Source organism: Eleutherodactylus coqui, chromosome 7, assembly GCF_035609145.1.
Source record: "Eleutherodactylus coqui strain aEleCoq1 chromosome 7, aEleCoq1.hap1, whole genome shotgun sequence".
In the NCBI taxonomy this organism is placed as follows: Eukaryota; Metazoa; Chordata; class Amphibia; order Anura; family Eleutherodactylidae; genus Eleutherodactylus; species Eleutherodactylus coqui.
In genome coordinates, this window is record NC_089843.1 from 219,294,374 (window position 1) to 219,315,126 (window position 20,753).

The following is a 20,753-nucleotide window of genomic DNA, read 5'->3' on the forward strand; positions in this document are numbered from 1 at the left end:
TCAAACCTAAATCTCTCACTCCGCCTACCTCCCCAAACACCTTACATTCACTCTTTGACCAATTCACTCTAAAAGCAGACGCACCACAAAAGATAGACGCTAACAACTTGACTCTACACACAGCACTCTCTGACTCGCACACCACACACACATCATCCATATACGCACACACCTTTAACTCTTTCCCACCACTTCCTGGAATATGAATCCCTCTCACAACTTTGTCCTTTCTCAACAGGCACAACAATGGCTCAATCGCGCAGATAAAAGCGACTGCGGACAGCGGGCAGCCCTGCCGCACCCCTGAACATCCACTCACCTTTCTCCCCACACACCCATTTACCAACACTCTGCTATACATTCCATTATACAAACTCTGAACTCTCCACACAAAATCACTCGGGAAACCCATTCGTAACAACACTCTAAACAAAAAACTATGAGACAATCTATCATACGCCTTTTCAAAGTCTATAGACACAACATACACACTCTTCTCTCTACTCTTACAATCCCACAACACATCTCTCAACAACACCAGACTCTCTTGCACTCTTCTACCAGGCACCGCACAGAACTGCTCTTCACTCACCACACATTCAACCACATCTCTCATTCTGTTGGCCACTATCTTCGCATAAATCTTGTAATCACAGTTAAGTAACGTGATGGGCCTCCAATTTTTCAGACTTTTCAGGCTTCCTTTTTTTGGTATCAACACAATCACACCCCCACGCATGCTCTCAGCCACTTCCACATTCTCCCACATATACTTACACACCGCACACACATCCACTCCCACCACCTTCCACAACAGACGATAGAATTCCACAGGCAACCCATCCTCACCAGGCGTCTTATTCACAGCCATTCCTTGTACCACTCTCTCCACCTCATCCATAGATATGTCTCTCATCACAGACGCTCTCTCTCCCTCTCCAAGCTTACTCTCTAGCACACTCAGCACCTCACTCTCCAAGCTCTCATCCCTCTCTTTCACCGCATACAGATCCTCATAGAACGCAGCCACTTCCTCACTCACACCATCCCCACTCACCTCACATCCATCCTCTTTCATCACCACCTCTATTGTTGGTTTCTTTGCAAAGACTTTTTTAAAGAAAAACCTAGAACATTTCTCTCCATACTCCATCTTCTCCAGTTTGGCCCTGTATATGATGCTTCTGCCTTTTTCTGTCATATACCTATTGATTTCTCTCCTCACACTCACCAACTCATCCTGCACATCCACACCATTCTCTCTCATTCTCTCCAAAAAACTTAGACGTGTGTTTAGTTTTGTGTACTCCTCCCGCCTTCTTGCTGCCAGTTTATATCCCAAAGACTTGAAATATGCCTTAGTCTTCTTTTTTACCCAATCCCACCACTGCAGAATATTAGCAAACTTGTCTTTCCTCTCACACCACCTATTATACAGACACTCATACTCCTTTCTCACATCCTCACTCTCCAGATGACTTATATTGAGTTTCCACAGCCCCCTCCCATGTACCCCTCTCACATTCACATCCACACCACACAGCAAACACTCATGATCCGAAAAAATAACTGGTTTTTGTTGGTAACTTAACGGTATAATATTTTCTGAAACAAAACAATAATCCAGTCGGGAATGAAGGCCCCCTCTATCGGCATGGTACGTAAATAATTTAGGATTAACTTTACATAAAATCTGCATATCTTGCAACCTAAAATCAGAAATAATCTCGGACAAAACCTTCCCAGACAAATCAAAAGCCTTCTTGTCCAGGTCGCAGTTCACATCACCGGCTATAATTACTGGCATTCTGCCCTGGATAAACAATTTAATTTTTTCAAATAAAAGTTTTCTTTCATTTTTGCTGCTGGGAGCATAAATATTAACTAACAAAAACTTAGTATTCTTATAAATCAAAACAGCCGACAGACACCTCCCCACCTCAATTACTGTATAGCTGTCTAGCTGCACCTCCCCCGACTTTAGCAATATGCCTACCCCATCATTTCTGTTGGTTTTACTGCCAGACCATATACATGCCCCACAAGGCCATTCATCAGGTTTTAGGTCACCAGTGATGCCACATTCTTGTAGACAAAACACATCCGCGTTTTCTTGTTTGAGAAAACTCAGTATGGCCGTTCTCCTGGCCCTACTGGTAAACACCCGGACATTTTGTGAACATATAATGAATCCCATATTACATTTCATGCCATATACCTACTACCTAAATACATCAGGGTGAGCACCCTATGCAACAGTTCACTTATAAGTCCTCACCACTATCAGTAGTGAGGATAAGGTCTTGCGCCACTTTTTCCAACGGGTCGCTGGTTTCCATTGGCTTCTCCTTACTCCTCTCACACTTCCGTTTTTTTGCAGAGTCCCCCACCACTTTTGCGAACTCCTCGTCGCTTGAGCTTTCGAAGTCCCCACCACCCTCCCTCTTACACAGGGAAGTCTCTGGCGAGGAGAAACTTGCAATGTTCTCCGGGTCTGAGGGATGTACCGGGCTCTCCACCCCTTCGATTACTTCCTCCAGGTGTCTAATTATCTTAGACACCTGGGCCTCAGATACCTCAGCAGCCTCAGATGTTCCAGCAGCCTCTGGCTTTTGCACAATCTCAGGTAATTTAGCAACTACAGGTGTTTTAGCTGTTCTAGTCACTTTGGCTGTTTTAGACACCTTGGCAACCACCAGTGCTTTAGCAGTCCCGGACGCTCCAGCCTCCTCCGACGTTTTAGTAGGCACTTTTGCAGCCACTGCAGCCCAAGACAATTTTGCAGCCTCGATTTTTGAGGCCTCGGACCCTTTAACAGTCTCAGACACTTCTGGGGTCTCTACAACTCCAGCCACTTCAGTGACCTCTGCAACCCCAGCCTGTGCACCTTTAAGGTTTTCTACCTTCCTCTGTATGCCAGGGGATTTGCCAGCTCTCTCCTGTTCTGGCGCCTCTTGCCTCTCTCCTCCTGTTCTGGGCCTTATGCCCGCTGTGCAGTCTTTGTACATGTGGTCGCTGGAGCCACACAGGTCACACCGCTTTGGTTGCGGGCAGTTTCCGGCGTGGTGACCAGCTTCCTGACAATTTCTACATACTTGCCCTTTCATACATTCGGTTTTTACATGCCCGAACTCAAAGCAATTTCGGCAAAAAGTGGGTTGCCCCGGGTAAGTTAAATAGCCTCGGTTTCCTGCAACTGTAAAGTTGGCCGGTGGGTGCTTCACACCTCCAATGCTGTCGGCACTCTGTCTAAATCGGCAATAGAACTTGTACTTACAGTTGAATATGCCTAGGATGTTGGTCTGTTTGTCTCCTCCTCTCACCTGGTCGCAGTATCTCCTCAGGAAAACCTTAATTAGTTCAACCTCGGTAAAAGGGTTATAGACATGCACCAGAACTGGTTTTTCATGGATGCCAAACAGTGGGGAAATCTTAACTCCATCCAACAAATCAAGGTCTTTGTTCTTTCTAAGCCATTCGTATACATTGAGGCAGATATATTCCTCCGTAAAAGTTACGTCGTACATACCCTGCCGTGGGAAGTCCTGCACGCTGTAGATAGCTGGTTTAGGAACCTTCATTTTCTCCAGGAGGATGTCTCTGACGATGAACACAACATTGTTTTTGTTGGAATCTCCTGGCGCAACTTCAAAGCGTATAGAATTTTTCATGCCAAACATTTTCGAAGGTAGGCTGTCGGTCCAAAACCACAGAAAGTAGGATGCTGCTCCAAGCAAAAAACTGGGCGCACCCAGATCGCTCCTCCGACACAGACCGAGCCTTACACTTGATCTGAGCCAAAAGGCCGAGAAGCGATAACCCGAAATGGGTTTCACCTGCAGCCCGGCCCGCCCAACTCCACTTCCAAGGCTTGAGGCAACACGCTCAGCCGGCACTCTGGGCGCACCCACAATGCACCCAGGGAGATGGAAGAGTTTTGCATAGGCCCGCCCCACGCCTTCTCAACCGCGCCCTCCCTCCCTCAGTCCTTCCTCTTGCACCGTGCTCACGCATCCTAGGCTTGCAGAGCCTGCTGCTGCTGCTGCTGATGCAGGACTCGTCAGCTCCCTACCCAGGATGGTTAAGCCGGCGATGACACTAGAAGCAAGCACTAGTTTGTCTCTGAAGGTGCGTCGGCCGGTCGGTTGGAGGGATCTCTTCGGCCGGCCGCATTTCGAGTGGGGACGGATGGAAACTTTTTACCTGAAATGAGGGAAATTGGCTTCGGCCCCATAGGGCTTTATTGCCTTCCCCTGGGCCGGCATTAGTAGACCCTAGTAAGGAGAATAATAGAACGGCATGGTCATCCGAAGAACTTAAAAACATACAGCAGGCCTTTTTTTCCCGCCATACATACATAACTACAGATTTTATATTTTTTTTACATATATATATATATATATATCTCTATCACACACACACACACACAATCTTAAATCTATCTTTAATCTATATCTACAAAATCTATAATTCAGAAATAATCCATATCTATATTCTACGTAATTAATAAAGATAGATTAGATAGGATAGGATAGGATAGGATAGATAGACACATACATGCATACATACTGTATGCAAATGAGCCAGGTATTTGGAATGCTGATGATGTCACTCCCTTGTGATGTCATACATACATACTGTATGCAAATGAGCCAGGTGTTTGGAATGCTGATGATGTCACTCCCTTGTGATGTCATGAGCCAGGTGTATGGCAGGCTGATGTCACTCCATTGTGATGTCATCAATTTAGAAGCATAAATACCGGGCTTGGCAGCGATTTCAGTCAGTCTCTGCTGCAGCTGGGAGACGGGAGATGGTCTTTATCTCTACCAAGAAGCTGCAGAACTACCGGCAACTGCAGAACTACCGGCAACTGCTGAACTACCGGTAACTGCAGAACTACCGGCAACTGCAGAACTACCGGCAACTGCTGAACTTCCGGCAACTGCTGAACTTCCGGCAACTGCTGAACTTCCGGCAACTGCTGAACTACCGGCAACTGCAGAACTACCAGTAACTGCATCATTTTTATTTTATTCAATATAGGTTTTATTGGTTTCATGGAGGGGGGGGGGGGGGAAACTTTTGCCTTATCTCAAAGCAATGTAAAAATAACTTTGACAATGAAACTTAATAAATAAATTTTGAGTTGAACTATATAATGTTTGTCTGTGATATTTTATAAGGTCTACAAACAGGGGAAGGGGGGGGGAGCGGTAAGGGAGGGTAGGTATCTATGACACGGGAGAAAGAGAAAATAAAACAAAAAGGGGGAGGGGGGGGCGCTCCGGGATTGCTGTTTCTCTTTACGATTGTGGTTTAAACGTGTTACTCACATGCCCCTGTCTGTAGGCACCTAGTAAATAGGGGTGAGCTCCGGGCATCTATCCATATCGCCCAGGTGTGATACAATTTATCATAGCCTGACGGCTCATCTAGAAGCCTCATTCTCTCCCTACGCTCTATTTCGTGGATCAGTTATTTTTAGCGGAGTGCATTTTTAATGCAGCACACAAGGGGGAGACAGCGGCCTACCAAAATCGAGTTGGCTGCTGCTGTGGCTTTCTTTTTTTTTAAAAAAAAGGTAGGTTCCGTTCTTCCACGGTGAGGAATAGGCAGGGAGGTTCCGTTTTTGCCAGCTGGGGAATGCTTATAGGCAAGGCCTTATCCCTGCTGGTGCATGTAACGTCAGACCACGTTTCAGACATGCAGCAGCGGCAGCATTCATTCAGTCAGTGGCTCACAAACGAGCTCCGTGCAAGTTTACATTAAACAGACACATTTCTCTCTTTACTGTATTGACTGCGGTCTTTAGCGAGCGGTTGAACTGTTTCTGTGTCCATGCATTGAATAAAGCAATACATCCTTTTAAAGTAGACGTCCGTTCGTTGGAGTTCTTTGCTCCCCGGGTGTTGCTCCATCTGTAAGCGTTGGCCTGGATCCTCATGGACGGAATACTGCCCATCCCACGTGGAGCGTGTATCTCAGCCCGCGTGGAGCGCTGCAGTCCAATGAGGTATTCCGTGCTGCATAGCAAGCCTCGGGCCTGTGTGATTGGGGGTCCACTGCTGTCTGTCCACTCTGAAGCGCACATCCGGGGCCGGCCGCTTTTCGACTACCAGCGACTGCAGGTCACTCACACAGGCTGGTTGGAATGGCCTAGCATTATCCTGATCCGGAGGTGTAACTTGAAGCTGCGGGGCCCCAGTACAAAGTCTGGGACTGGGCCCCCAAACTATAAAGCTTCATTGATAGCATTGGTTTACAATGTGGGGAAGAGAGACTTTATGGGCCCCCTAGGGCTCCGGGCCCCAGGTGCGACCGCACCCCCTGCACATACACCCATGACCCGAATACGTGGAGCATACAGATGCAGGCTGCCAGGATACGCTGTGCCTGCCCGATGTTTCCAACTTGGCTATTAGCGCAGCGGTAGGTACGAACTATAGAGTGCGGCTGGCATATGAACTGCTGTGTGTTGTTTTGCTTCCAGTTGTACCTGTGCTGTGCACAGTGGATACAATGTTGCGAGCTCCACGGCAGCAGACGGGCTGAGTGTCAATCAAAGTGCTCGTTTGTTAGCAGCAGAAGCAGCCACAGCTGCGCTGCACCTCTTGCTCGTCAGTTTTGTTTTTCTGCTTTTGGAAACTGCTGTAGGAAAGGGGGTGCACCGGTCCTGGAGGTACTGCAATACCAGGTCAATGCGCGGAGTGGACAGAGCAAGCTCTTTTTCCAGCTCCCTGTTCTAAAAATCCATTTAATATATGGTCCCCAGATAGGGGACGTATCAGATATTAAACTGATAAGAACAGATACTACACTTGATCTTAGCCAAAAGGCCGAGAAGCGATAACCCGAAATGGGTTTCACCTGCAGCCCGGCCCGCCCAACTCCACTTCCAAGGCTTGAGGCAACACGCTCAGCCGGCACTCTGGGCGCACCCACAATGCACCCAGGGAGATGGAAGAGTTTTGCATAGGCCCGCCCCACGCCTTCTCAACCGCGCCCTCCCTCCCTCAGTCCTTCCTCTTGCACCGTGCTCACGCATCCTAGGCTTGCAGAGCCTGCTGCTGCTGCTGCTGATGCAGGACTCGTCAGCTCCCTACCCAGGATGGTTAAGCCGGCGATGACACTAGAAGCAAGCACTAGTTTGTCTCTGAAGGTGCGTCGGCCGGTCGGTTGGAGGGATCTCTTCGGCCGGCCGCATTTCGAGTGGGGACGGATGGAAACTTTTTACCTGAAATGAGGGAAATTGGCTTCGGCCCCATAGGGCTTTATTGCCTTCCCCTGGGCCGGCATTAGTAGACCCTAGTAAGGAGAATAATAGAACGGCATGGTCATCCGAAGAACTTAAAAACATACAGCAGGCCTTTTTTTCCCGCCATACATACATAACTACAGATTTTATATTTTTTTTACATATATATATATATATATATATCTCTATCACACACACACACACACAATCTTAAATCTATCTTTAATCTATATCTACAAAATCTATAATTCAGAAATAATCCATATCTATATTCTACGTAATTAATAAAGATAGATTAGATAGGATAGGATAGGATAGGATAGATAGACACATACATGCATACATACTGTATGCAAATGAGCCAGGTATTTGGAATGCTGATGATGTCACTCCCTTGTGATGTCATACATACATACTGTATGCAAATGAGCCAGGTGTTTGGAATGCTGATGATGTCACTCCCTTGTGATGTCATGAGCCAGGTGTATGGCAGGCTGATGTCACTCCATTGTGATGTCATCAATTTAGAAGCATAAATACCGGGCTTGGCAGCGATTTCAGTCAGTCTCTGCTGCAGCTGGGAGACGGGAGATGGTCTTTATCTCTACCAAGAAGCTGCAGAACTACCGGCAACTGCAGAACTACCGGCAACTGCTGAACTACCGGTAACTGCAGAACTACCGGCAACTGCAGAACTACCGGCAACTGCTGAACTTCCGGCAACTGCTGAACTTCCGGCAACTGCTGAACTTCCGGCAACTGCTAAACTACCGGCAACTGCAGAACTACCAGTAACTGCATCATTTTTATTTTATTCAATATAGGTTTTATTGGTTTCATGGAGGGGGGGGGGGGGGAAACTTTTGCCTTATCTCAAAGCAATGTAAAAATAACTTTGACAATGAAACTTAATAAATAAATTTTGAGTTGAACTATATAATGTTTGTCTGTGATATTTTATAAGGTCTACAAACAGGGGAAGGGGGGGGGAGCGGTAAGGGAGGGTAGGTATCTATGACACGGGAGAAAGAGAAAATAAAACAAAAAGGGGGAGGGGGGGGCGCTCCGGGATTGCTGTTTCTCTTTACGATTGTGGTTTAAACGTGTTACTCACATGCCCCTGTCTGTAGGCACCTAGTAAATAGGGGTGAGCTCCGGGCATCTATCCATATCGCCCAGGTGTGATACAATTTATCATAGCCTGACGGCTCATCTAGAAGCCTCATTCTCTCCCTACGCTCTATTTCGTGGATCAGTTATTTTTAGCGGAGTGCATTTTTAATGCAGCACACAAGGGGGAGACAGCGGCCTACCAAAATCGAGTTGGCTGCTGCTGTGGCTTTCTTTTTTTTTAAAAAAAAGGTAGGTTCCGTTCTTCCACGGTGAGGAATAGGCAGGGAGGTTCCGTTTTTGCCAGCTGGGGAATGCTTATAGGCAAGGCCTTATCCCTGCTGGTGCATGTAACGTCAGACCACGTTTCAGACATGCAGCAGCGGCAGCATTCATTCAGTCAGTGGCTCACAAACGAGCTCCGTGCAAGTTTACATTAAACAGACACATTTCTCTCTTTACTGTATTGACTGCGGTCTTTAGCGAGCGGTTGAACTGTTTCTGTGTCCATGCATTGAATAAAGCAATACATCCTTTTAAAGTAGACGTCCGTTCGTTGGAGTTCTTTGCTCCCCGGGTGTTGCTCCATCTGTAAGCGTTGGCCTGGATCCTCATGGACGGAATACTGCCCATCCCACGTGGAGCGTGTATCTCAGCCCGCGTGGAGCGCTGCAGTCCAATGAGGTATTCCGTGCTGCATAGCAAGCCTCGGGCCTGTGTGATTGGGGGTCCACTGCTGTCTGTCCACTCTGAAGCGCACATCCGGGGCCGGCCGCTTTTCGACTACCAGCGACTGCAGGTCACTCACACAGGCTGGTTGGAATGGCCTAGCATTATCCTGATCCGGAGGTGTAACTTGAAGCTGCGGGGCCCCAGTACAAAGTCTGGGACTGGGCCCCCAAACTATAAAGCTTCATTGATAGCATTGGTTTACAATGTGGGGAAGAGAGACTTTATGGGCCCCCTAGGGCTCCGGGCCCCAGGTGCGACCGCACCCCCTGCACATACACCCATGACCCGAATACGTGGAGCATACAGATGCAGGCTGCCAGGATACGCTGTGCCTGCCCGATGTTTCCAACTTGGCTATTAGCGCAGCGGTAGGTACGAACTATAGAGTGCGGCTGGCATATGAACTGCTGTGTGTTGTTTTGCTTCCAGTTGTACCTGTGCTGTGCACAGTGGATACAATGTTGCGAGCTCCACGGCAGCAGACGGGCTGAGTGTCAATCAAAGTGCTCGTTTGTTAGCAGCAGAAGCAGCCACAGCTGCGCTGCACCTCTTGCTCGTCAGTTTTGTTTTTCTGCTTTTGGAAACTGCTGTAGGAAAGGGGGTGCACCGGTCCTGGAGGTACTGCAATACCAGGTCAATGCGCGGAGTGGACAGAGCAAGCTCTTTTTCCAGCTCCCTGTTCTAAAAATCCATTTAATATATGGTCCCCAGATAGGGGACGTATCAGATATTAAACTGATAAGAACAGATTTTTTTTTTTTTTTTTTTTTTCCCTCAGATAGGGTTAGTAAACTACTTCACTTAAACGCTCAAGTGAAACTTCGCTCACATGACTACTGCCATGCTAACCCACTTCATCATCAGGATTTATTTTCTTTTTTGCATATAACATAACAATACATATAACTACATAGAACTCATGTCAAGTTTACCAACTGCATCCATTTCTTAATTTTCCATATGCCCTCTGCATCCACCCCCATCCTTTTTTTATCCCACAAATAACAAATAAACAGTTTCCCTAGCACCATCCTCACACTCGTTCTCTCACACAAATCCACTCTTTTGTACACATACACATTCCTCACATCCCACAGTACCTCTTTCACACATGACAAGAACAACCACAGCACTCTCTCTTTCACCCCCTTACTCACAGCCAACCCAAACATCAATAACTCAAAGGAAAAAAAGGTAACGCCCGTAAGCTCTTTGCACAAAGGGCCCAACCTCCTCAGAACGTCCTGTGCGTAAGAGCAATTCCAAAATAAGTGTGTCACACTTTCAGAGCCGTTACACTGCCGCCTTGGGCATGCCTCATTGGCTATTAAGCCCCTGTTCCTTTGGAACTCTCTGACTGGTAGAGCACCATGTAGGCTCTGCCACACAACCTCAGTCTGTCTGTTAGTCATCCCATTCATCCGTACTTTCTCCCACACTTTCTGCACATCCTTTCCAGCAACCATATTTATCTCACACATCCCCTCTCTCACTTCAATCATTCTCACAACCAGACGCTTATTCCTTAACATACACACTTCCACCTCATTCAACTCATACTTCTCAACAAACTTCACCAACCATTCATACCACTTAGGTACCACAAACGCAACAGGCTTCCTCAGATCATACTTACACCACTTCAGTCTCACAAACAGTCTCCCAGCCAAATACCTCAACATGCACGACCCCTTCCCCTCCCTCTCAATCATAGCCAACACAAACACCAACGCATTCACCCCAAAATACACCTCTAAGTTCGGAAAGCTCATGCCTCCATTCCTCCAGCTCTTAACCACCACTTCCCTTCTCAGTCGCTCCATTTTGGAATTCCAAAAAAATACAAACAAAATTCTGTTCCACCTTCTAAGGTACAAATAATCAGGTGGAAAAACCAACGCTATATACAAAAAGATAGGCAAGATTATGCTCTTGATAATCACTATTTTCCCCACCAAACTCAAACTTCTCAGCTTCCAAAAAGTTAGCCGAGCCTCCACTCTCTTCATGACCTCCTGCCAACTATCTTTCCCATCTATACTGTCATTAAATAGGACACCCAAAATCTTAATTGGCCCAGTGACCACATTCATACCTAGATCCCTTACACTACCACCCCCATACACTTTGCACTCACTCTTCAACCAATTCACCCGGAACGCAGACGCACCACAAAAAATAGAAACCAATAATTTAACCCTTCTCACCGCACATTCTGACTCACACACCACACATACATCATCCATATACGCATTCACCTTCCATTCTTTCCCCTCACTCCCAGGAATATGGATTCCTCTCACAATCTTATCCATTCTCACCAAGCATAACAAAGGCTCAATTGCGCATATGAAGGCTATCGGGGATAGCGGGCAGCCCTGCCGCACGCCAGAAAACACATTCACCCTTCTACCAACACATCCATTCACAAGCACTCTACTATAGATCCTTTCATACAGACTTCTGACTCTCCCTACAAACTCACTTGGAAAACCCATTCGCACCAACACACTAAACAAAAACCCATGCGACAACCTATCATACGCTTTCTCAAAATCTAACGAAACCACATACACATCTTTCTTCCGACTCTTACAATCCCACAACACATCTCTCAACAAAACCAGACTCTCATGCACACGTCTCCCAGGCACCGCACAAAACTGATCCTCAGCCACAACCCATTCAACCACATCACGCATCCGATTGGCAATGATCTTCGCATATATTTTATAATCAGCGTTTAACAACGTGATTGGCCGCCAGTTCTTTAAACTTCTGCGATCTCCTTTTTTTGGAATTAACACAACCACTCCCTCACGCATACTCTCAGCCATCCCAACACTCTCCCACATATACTTACATACCGCACAGACATCCATCCCGACCACACTCCACAACATACGGTAGAACTCAATCGGAAGACCATCCGCACCAGGCGTCTTGTTAGCAGCCATACTTTGCACAACCTTCCACACCTCCTCTGTAGTTATCTGCCTCATCACATATCCTCTCTCAGCATCCCCAAGCTTTCTCTCAAGCACACTCAGCACATCACTCTCCAGCCTCTCATCCCTCCATTTCTCCGCATACAACTCATCATAGAACGCAGCCACTTCCTCATTCACACCATCCCCACTCACCTCACATCCATCCTCTTTCACCAGCACATCAAGAGCAGGTTTTTTGGAAAAAACTTTCTTAAAAAAGAACCTAGAACACTTTTCATCCTGTTCCATTTTCTCCAGTTTGGCCCTGTACATTATCCCTCTCCCTTTCTCTATCATATACGCATTAATCTCTCTTCTCACACATACCAACTCATTCTGCACATCCATACCACTTTCTCTCAACTTATACAACAAACATAATCGGGCATTCAGTTTGGCAAGCTCCTCCCTCCTCCGTGCTGCCAGCCTATATCCAAGTGTCTTGAAGAACCTCTTTGTTTTCCCCTTGACCCACTCCCACCACAGTAATATGTTTGTAAAGTCTCTCTTTCTCTCACACCACCTCTTGTACTCACACTCATACTGACTGCGGACGTCCTTATCCGCCAAGTGGCTGATGTTTAATTTCCACAGCCCCCTCCCATGTATACCCCTCACATTCACATCCAACTCACATACCAGGCACTCATGATCCGAGAACACCACCGGCTTCTGCTGGTAAGACAACGGCACCAAATTATCTGAAATAAAACAATAATCCAAACAAGAATGGATCCCCCCTCTGTCCGAGTGATACGTGTTCAACTTAGGATTAATATTACACAAAACTTGCATATCCTGCATATGAAAATCGCTGGTTATTTCAGACAGGGTTTTCCCAGAAATATCAAAGGCTTTTTTGTTAATGTCACAATTCATGTCACCAATCATAACGACCGGCATTCTACCTTGAATAAAAAATTTCATTTTTTCAAACAGCAATTTTCTTTCATTTTTGTCATTCGGCGCATAAACATTAACCAACAAAAACCTGCTGCCCCTGTAGGTCATAACAGCGGACAGACATCTCCCCTCTTCAATAATCATATAGCTTTCCAGCTCCACCCCACCTCCCTTAACCAGAATACCAACGCCATCATTTTTGTTTTGGGCACTTCCCGACCAGACAGCCTTTCCATAAGGCCACTCATCCTCCCTTAACCCTCCCACAATCCCACACTCCTGCAAGCAGATCACTTGTGCTTTCTCCTCTTTCAGTAGATCCAATATTGCGGTTCTCCGGGCCTTGTTTTTAAACACCCGCACATTCTGGGATAGAATCACAAACCCCATTACAGCAGACCTTACACTTTGCACAAAATAAACATCAGAGCAAGTCTTTGCCCCATGTAATGCCTCATCTATACATCTGCATCACTGCCCACAGAACCTTCACTGTCTTCCTCCACCTCCTCCAGCGGGTTGCTGGTTTCCATCTCTTCCACCTTTTTCCTCGTATACTTTCTTTTCTTTTTTCTATCTTCTGCCACCTCTGTGAACTCCTCCTCGCTTGTGCTGTACCCACCACCCTCCCTTTTACACAAAGCGGTCCCTGGAGATGAACCAGAACATTCAGGTGAGGAAAACTGGCCAATATTAGCAGGGTCAGAGGGATGGGTGGGGCTCCCCACACTCTCAATCACCTCCTCCAGGTGTCTAATTGCCTCAGACACCTGGGTCTCAGCCACAGTAGGAACGTCCATGCTTTCCACAGGTGCTGCCTTTTTAACTCCTATTTTCCTCCTTATGCTAGGGCCTTCTCCAGCCACCTCCTCTGCAGTTGCAGCCCTCTGCTCTTTCTTCTCCTGCCTCCTTCCAGCCACCTCCTCAGCAGTTGCTGCCCTCTGCTCCTTTTTCTCCAGCCTCCTTCCAGCCACCTCCTCAGCAGTTGCTGCCCTCTGCTCCTTCTTCTCCAGCCTCCTTCCAGCCACCTCCTCAGCAGTTGCTGTCCTCTGCTCCTTCTTCTCCAGCCTCCTTCCAGCCACCTCCTCTGAAGTTGCAGCCCTCTGCTCCTTCTCCTCTCTCTTTCCAGCCACCACCTCTGCAAATGATGGCCTCTGCTCATTCTCCTCCCTCCTTCCAGCACTTGTGCTCTCCTCAGCAAACAGCCTGGTTCCCCTGCAGTCTTTGTACATATGCTCATAAGAGCCACAGAGGTCACATGCTTTTGGCTTGGGGCAACTGCCTGAATGATGTCCAGTGCCTTGGCAGTTTCTACACACCTGCCCCTTGGTACATTCAGAGCTGACATGTCCAAATTCACCACAGTTGCGACAGTATCTGGGTTGCCCAGGGTACGACAGATACCCCCTGTTGCCGGCAATTGAAAAATTTGCAGGTGGGTGCTTCACACCACCGATACTGCTTGTACTCATCCGGAATTTTACATAGAATTTGTACTTGCAGTTAAATATTCCCAGTACATTCTGCTGCCTCTCACCTCCTCTCACCTGTTCACAATGCCGCTTCAGGAAGCTGGTAATCAGTTGGACATCTGTGAACGGGTTGTACACATGGACAATCAAGGGTTTTTCACAAATGCCAAACAGCGGTGTTACCTTCACCCCTTGCAGGTAATCCTCGTTGTGGTGATTGCGCAGCCATTCAAAGGCATTAAGGCAGGAGTACTCATCAACAAAAGTAATGTCATAGGTACCTTGTCGGGGGAAGTCTTGTATGCTGAAAGCAGCCACAGCTGCGCTGCACCTCTTGCTCGTCAGTTTTGTTTTTCTGCTTTTGGAAACTGCTGTAGGAAAGGGGGTGCACCGGTCCTGGAGGTACTGCAATACCAGGTCAATGCGCGGAGTGGACAGAGCAAGCTCTTTTTCCAGCTCCCTGTTCTAAAAATCCATTTAATATATGGTCCCCAGATAGGGGACGTATCAGATATTAAACTGATAAGAACAGATACTACACTTGATCTTAGCCAAAAGGCCGAGAAGCGATAACCCGAAATGGGTTTCACCTGCAGCCCGGCCCGCCCAACTCCACTTCCAAGGCTTGAGGCAACACGCTCAGCCGGCACTCTGGGCGCACCCACAATGCACCCAGGGAGATGGAAGAGTTTTGCATAGGCCCGCCCCACGCCTTCTCAACCGCGCCCTCCCTCCCTCAGTCCTTCCTCTTGCACCGTGCTCACGCATCCTAGGCTTGCAGAGCCTGCTGCTGCTGCTGCTGATGCAGGACTCGTCAGCTCCCTACCCAGGATGGTTAAGCCGGCGATGACACTAGAAGCAAGCACTAGTTTGTCTCTGAAGGTGCGTCGGCCGGTCGGTTGGAGGGATCTCTTCGGCCGGCCGCATTTCGAGTGGGGACGGATGGAAACTTTTTACCTGAAATGAGGGAAATTGGCTTCGGCCCCATAGGGCTTTATTGCCTTCCCCTGGGCCGGCATTAGTAGACCCTAGTAAGGAGAATAATAGAACGGCATGGTCATCCGAAGAACTTAAAAACATACAGCAGGCCTTTTTTTCCCGCCATACATACATAACTACAGATTTTATATTTTTTTTACATATATATATATATATATATCTCTATCACACACACACACACACAATCTTAAATCTATCTTTAATCTATATCTACAAAATCTATAATTCAGAAATAATCCATATCTATATTCTACGTAATTAATAAAGATAGATTAGATAGGATAGGATAGGATAGGATAGATAGACACATACATGCATACATACTGTATGCAAATGAGCCAGGTATTTGGAATGCTGATGATGTCACTCCCTTGTGATGTCATACATACATACTGTATGCAAATGAGCCAGGTGTTTGGAATGCTGATGATGTCACTCCCTTGTGATGTCATGAGCCAGGTGTATGGCAGGCTGATGTCACTCCATTGTGATGTCATCAATTTAGAAGCATAAATACCGGGCTTGGCAGCGATTTCAGTCAGTCTCTGCTGCAGCTGGGAGACGGGAGATGGTCTTTATCTCTACCAAGAAGCTGCAGAACTACCGGCAACTGCAGAACTACCGGCAACTGCTGAACTACCGGTAACTGCAGAACTACCGGCAACTGCAGAACTACCGGCAACTGCTGAACTTCCGGCAACTGCTGAACTTCCGGCAACTGCTGAACTTCCGGCAACTGCTGAACTACCGGCAACTGCAGAACTACCAGTAACTGCATCATTTTTATTTTATTCAATATAGGTTTTATTGGTTTCATGGAGGGGGGGGGGGGGGAAACTTTTGCCTTATCTCAAAGCAATGTAAAAATAACTTTGACAATGAAACTTAATAAATAAATTTTGAGTTGAACTATATAATGTTTGTCTGTGATATTTTATAAGGTCTACAAACAGGGGAAGGGGGGGGGAGCGGTAAGGGAGGGTAGGTATCTATGACACGGGAGAAAGAGAAAATAAAACAAAAAGGGGGAGGGGGGGGCGCTCCGGGATTGCTGTTTCTCTTTACGATTGTGGTTTAAACGTGTTACTCACATGCCCCTGTCTGTAGGCACCTAGTAAATAGGGGTGAGCTCCGGGCATCTATCCATATCGCCCAGGTGTGATACAATTTATCATAGCCTGACGGCTCATCTAGAAGCCTCATTCTCTCCCTACGCTCTATTTCGTGGATCAGTTATTTTTAGCGGAGTGCATTTTTAATGCAGCACACAAGGGGGAGACAGCGGCCTACCAAAATCGAGTTGGCTGCTGCTGTGGCTTTCTTTTTTTTTAAAAAAAAGGTAGGTTCCGTTCTTCCACGGTGAGGAATAGGCAGGGAGGTTCCGTTTTTGCCAGCTGGGGAATGCTTATAGGCAAGGCCTTATCCCTGCTGGTGCATGTAACGTCAGACCACGTTTCAGACATGCAGCAGCGGCAGCATTCATTCAGTCAGTGGCTCACAAACGAGCTCCGTGCAAGTTTACATTAAACAGACACATTTCTCTCTTTACTGTATTGACTGCGGTCTTTAGCGAGCGGTTGAACTGTTTCTGTGTCCATGCATTGAATAAAGCAATACATCCTTTTAAAGTAGACGTCCGTTCGTTGGAGTTCTTTGCTCCCCGGGTGTTGCTCCATCTGTAAGCGTTGGCCTGGATCCTCATGGACGGAATACTGCCCATCCCACGTGGAGCGTGTATCTCAGCCCGCGTGGAGCGCTGCAGTCCAATGAGGTATTCCGTGCTGCATAGCAAGCCTCGGGCCTGTGTGATTGGGGGTCCACTGCTGTCTGTCCACTCTGAAGCGCACATCCGGGGCCGGCCGCTTTTCGACTACCAGCGACTGCAGGTCACTCACACAGGCTGGTTGGAATGGCCTAGCATTATCCTGATCCGGAGGTGTAACTTGAAGCTGCGGGGCCCCAGTACAAAGTCTGGGACTGGGCCCCCAAACTATAAAGCTTCATTGATAGCATTGGTTTACAATGTGGGGAAGAGAGACTTTATGGGCCCCCTAGGGCTCCGGGCCCCAGGTGCGACCGCACCCCCTGCACATACACCCATGACCCGAATACGTGGAGCATACAGATGCAGGCTGCCAGGATACGCTGTGCCTGCCCGATGTTTCCAACTTGGCTATTAGCGCAGCGGTAGGTACGAACTATAGAGTGCGGCTGGCATATGAACTGCTGTGTGTTGTTTTGCTTCCAGTTGTACCTGTGCTGTGCACAGTGGATACAATGTTGCGAGCTCCACGGCAGCAGACGGGCTGAGTGTCAATCAAAGTGCTCGTTTGTTAGCAGCAGAAGCAGCCACAGCTGCGCTGCACCTCTTGCTCGTCAGTTTTGTTTTTCTGCTTTTGGAAACTGCTGTAGGAAAGGGGGTGCACCGGTCCTGGAGGTACTGCAATACCAGGTCAATGCGCGGAGTGGACAGAGCAAGCTCTTTTTCCAGCTCCCTGTTCTAAAAATCCATTTAATATATGGTCCCCAGATAGGGGACGTATCAGATATTAAACTGATAAGAACAGATACTACACTTGATCTTAGCCAAAAGGCCGAGAAGCGATAACCCGAAATGGGTTTCACCTGCAGCCCGGCCCGCCCAACTCCACTTCCAAGGCTTGAGGCAACACGCTCAGCCGGCACTCTGGGCGCACCCACAATGCACCCAGGGAGATGGAAGAGTTTTGCATAGGCCCGCCCCACGCCTTCTCAACCGCGCCCTCCCTCCCTCAGTCCTTCCTCTTGCACCGTGCTCACGCATCCTAGGCTTGCAGAGCCTGCTGCTGCTGCTGCTGATGCAGGACTCGTCAGCTCCCTACCCAGGATGGTTAAGCCGGCGATGACACTAGAAGCAAGCACTAGTTTGTCTCTGAAGGTGCGTCGGCCGGTCGGTTGGAGGGATCTCTTCGGCCGGCCGCATTTCGAGTGGGGACGGATGGAAACTTTTTACCTGAAATGAGGGAAATTGGCTTCGGCCCCATAGGGCTTTATTGCCTTCCCCTGGGCCGGCATTAGTAGACCCTAGTAAGGAGAATAATAGAACGGCATGGTCATCCGAAGAACTTAAAAACATACAGCAGGCCTTTTTTTCCCGCCATACATACATAACTACAGATTTTATATTTTTTTTACATATATATATATATATATATCTCTATCACACACACACACACACAATCTTAAATCTATCTTTAATCTATATCTACAAAATCTATAATTCAGAAATAATCCATATCTATATTCTACGTAATTAATAAAGATAGATTAGATAGGATAGGATAGGATAGGATAGATAGACACATACATGCATACATACTGTATGCAAATGAGCCAGGTATTTGGAATGCTGATGATGTCACTCCCTTGTGATGTCATACATACATACTGTATGCAAATGAGCCAGGTGTTTGGAATGCTGATGATGTCACTCCCTTGTGATGTCATGAGCCAGGTGTATGGCAGGCTGATGTCACTCCATTGTGATGTCATCAATTTAGAAGCATAAATACCGGGCTTGGCAGCGATTTCAGTCAGTCTCTGCTGCAGCTGGGAGACGGGAGATGGTCTTTATCTCTACCAAGAAGCTGCAGAACTACCGGCAACTGCAGAACTACCGGCAACTGCTGAACTACCGGTAACTGCAGAACTACCGGCAACTGCAGAACTACCGGCAACTGCTGAACTTCCGGCAACTGCTGAACTTCCGGCAACTGCTGAACTTCCGGCAACTGCTGAACTACCGGCAACTGCAGAACTACCAGTAACTGCATCATTTTTATTTTATTCAATATAGGTTTTATTGGTTTCATGGAGGGGGGGGGGGGGGAAACTTTTGCCTTATCTCAAAGCAATGTAAAAATAACTTTGACAATGAAACTTAATAAATAAATTTTGAGTTGAACTATATAATGTTTGTCTGTGATATTTTATAAGGTCTACAAACAGGGGAAGGGGGGGGGAGCGGTAAGGGAGGGTAGGTATCTATGACACGGGAGAAAGAGAAAATAAAACAAAAAGGGGGAGGGGGGGGCGCTCCGGGATTGCTGTTTCTCTTTACGATTGTGGTTTAAACGTGTTACTCACATGCCCCTGTCTGTAGGCACCTAGTAAATAGGGGTGAGCTCCGGGCATCTATCCATATCGCCCAGGTGTGATACAATTTATCATAGCCTGACGGCTCATCTAGAAGCCTCATTCTCTCCCTACGCTCTATTTCGTGGATCAGTTATTTTTAGCGGAGTGCATTTTTAATGCAGCACACAAGGGGGAGACAGCGGCCTACCAAAATCGAGTTGGCTGCTGCTGTGGCTTTCTTTTTTTTTAAAAAAAAGGTAGGTTCCGTTCTTCCACGGTGAGGAATAGGCAGGGAGGTTCCGTTTTTGCCAGCTGGGGAATGCTTATAGGCAAGGCCTTATCCCTGCTGGTGCATGTAACGTCAGACCACGTTTCAGACATGCAGCAGCGGCAGCATTCATTCAGTCAGTGGCTCACAAACGAGCTCCGTGCAAGTTTACATTAAACAGACACATTTCTCTCTTTACTGTATTGACTGCGGTCTTTAGCGAGCGGTTGAACTGTTTCTGTGTCCATGCATTGAATAAAGCAATACATCCTTTTAAAGTAGACGTCCGTTCGTTGGAGTTCTTTGCTCCCCGGGTGTTGCTCCATCTGTAAGCGTTGGCCTGGATCCTCATGGACGGAATACTGCCCATCCCACGTGGAGCGTGTATCTCAGCCCGCGTGGAGCGCTGCAGTCCAATGAGGTATTCCGTGCTGCATAGCAAGCCTCGGGCCTGTGTGATTGGGGGTCCACTGCTGTCTGTCCACTCTGAAGCGCACATCCGGGGCCGGCCGCTTTTCGACTACCAGCGACTGCAGGTCACTCACACAGGCTGGTTGGAATGGCCTAGCATTATCCTGATCCGGAGGTGTAACTTGAAGCTGCGGGGCCCCAGTACAAAGTCTGGGACTGGGCCCCCAAACTATAAAGCTTCATTGATAGCATTGGTTTACAATGTGGGGAAGAGAGACTTTATGGGCCCCCTAGGGCTCCGGGCCCCAGGTGCGACCGCACCCCCTGCACATACACCCATGACCCGAATACGTGGAGCATACAGATGCAGGCTGCCAGGATACGCTGTGCCTGCCCGATGTTTCCAACTTGGCTATTAGCGCAGCGGTAGGTACGAACTATAGAGTGCGGCTGGCATATGAACTGCTGTGTGTTGTTTTGCTTCCAGTTGTACC

The 20,753-nt window shown here is 47.6% G+C and overlaps 4 non-coding genes across 4 annotated transcripts; all 4 read right to left on the bottom strand.

Annotated features, from left to right (window-relative positions):
- Nucleotides 1–6,660: 6,660 nt before the first annotated feature.
- Nucleotides 6,661–6,851, bottom strand: LOC136573819 (U2 spliceosomal RNA). The gene has a single exon (XR_010786037.1). It is a non-coding gene; the product is annotated as a U2 spliceosomal RNA (small nuclear RNA).
- A 2,845-nt stretch (nt 6,852–9,696) lies between these two features.
- Nucleotides 9,697–9,886, bottom strand: LOC136574128 (U2 spliceosomal RNA). Its single transcript, XR_010786247.1, has one exon. It is a non-coding gene; the product is annotated as a U2 spliceosomal RNA (small nuclear RNA).
- Nucleotides 9,887–14,845: 4,959 nt separating this feature from the next.
- On the bottom strand, nt 14,846–15,036 carry LOC136573820 (U2 spliceosomal RNA). The gene has a single exon (XR_010786038.1). It is a non-coding gene; the product is annotated as a U2 spliceosomal RNA (small nuclear RNA).
- A 2,843-nt stretch (nt 15,037–17,879) lies between these two features.
- On the bottom strand, nt 17,880–18,070 carry LOC136573821 (U2 spliceosomal RNA). The gene has a single exon (XR_010786039.1). It is a non-coding gene; the product is annotated as a U2 spliceosomal RNA (small nuclear RNA).
- Nucleotides 18,071–20,753: the final 2,683 nt, after the last annotated feature.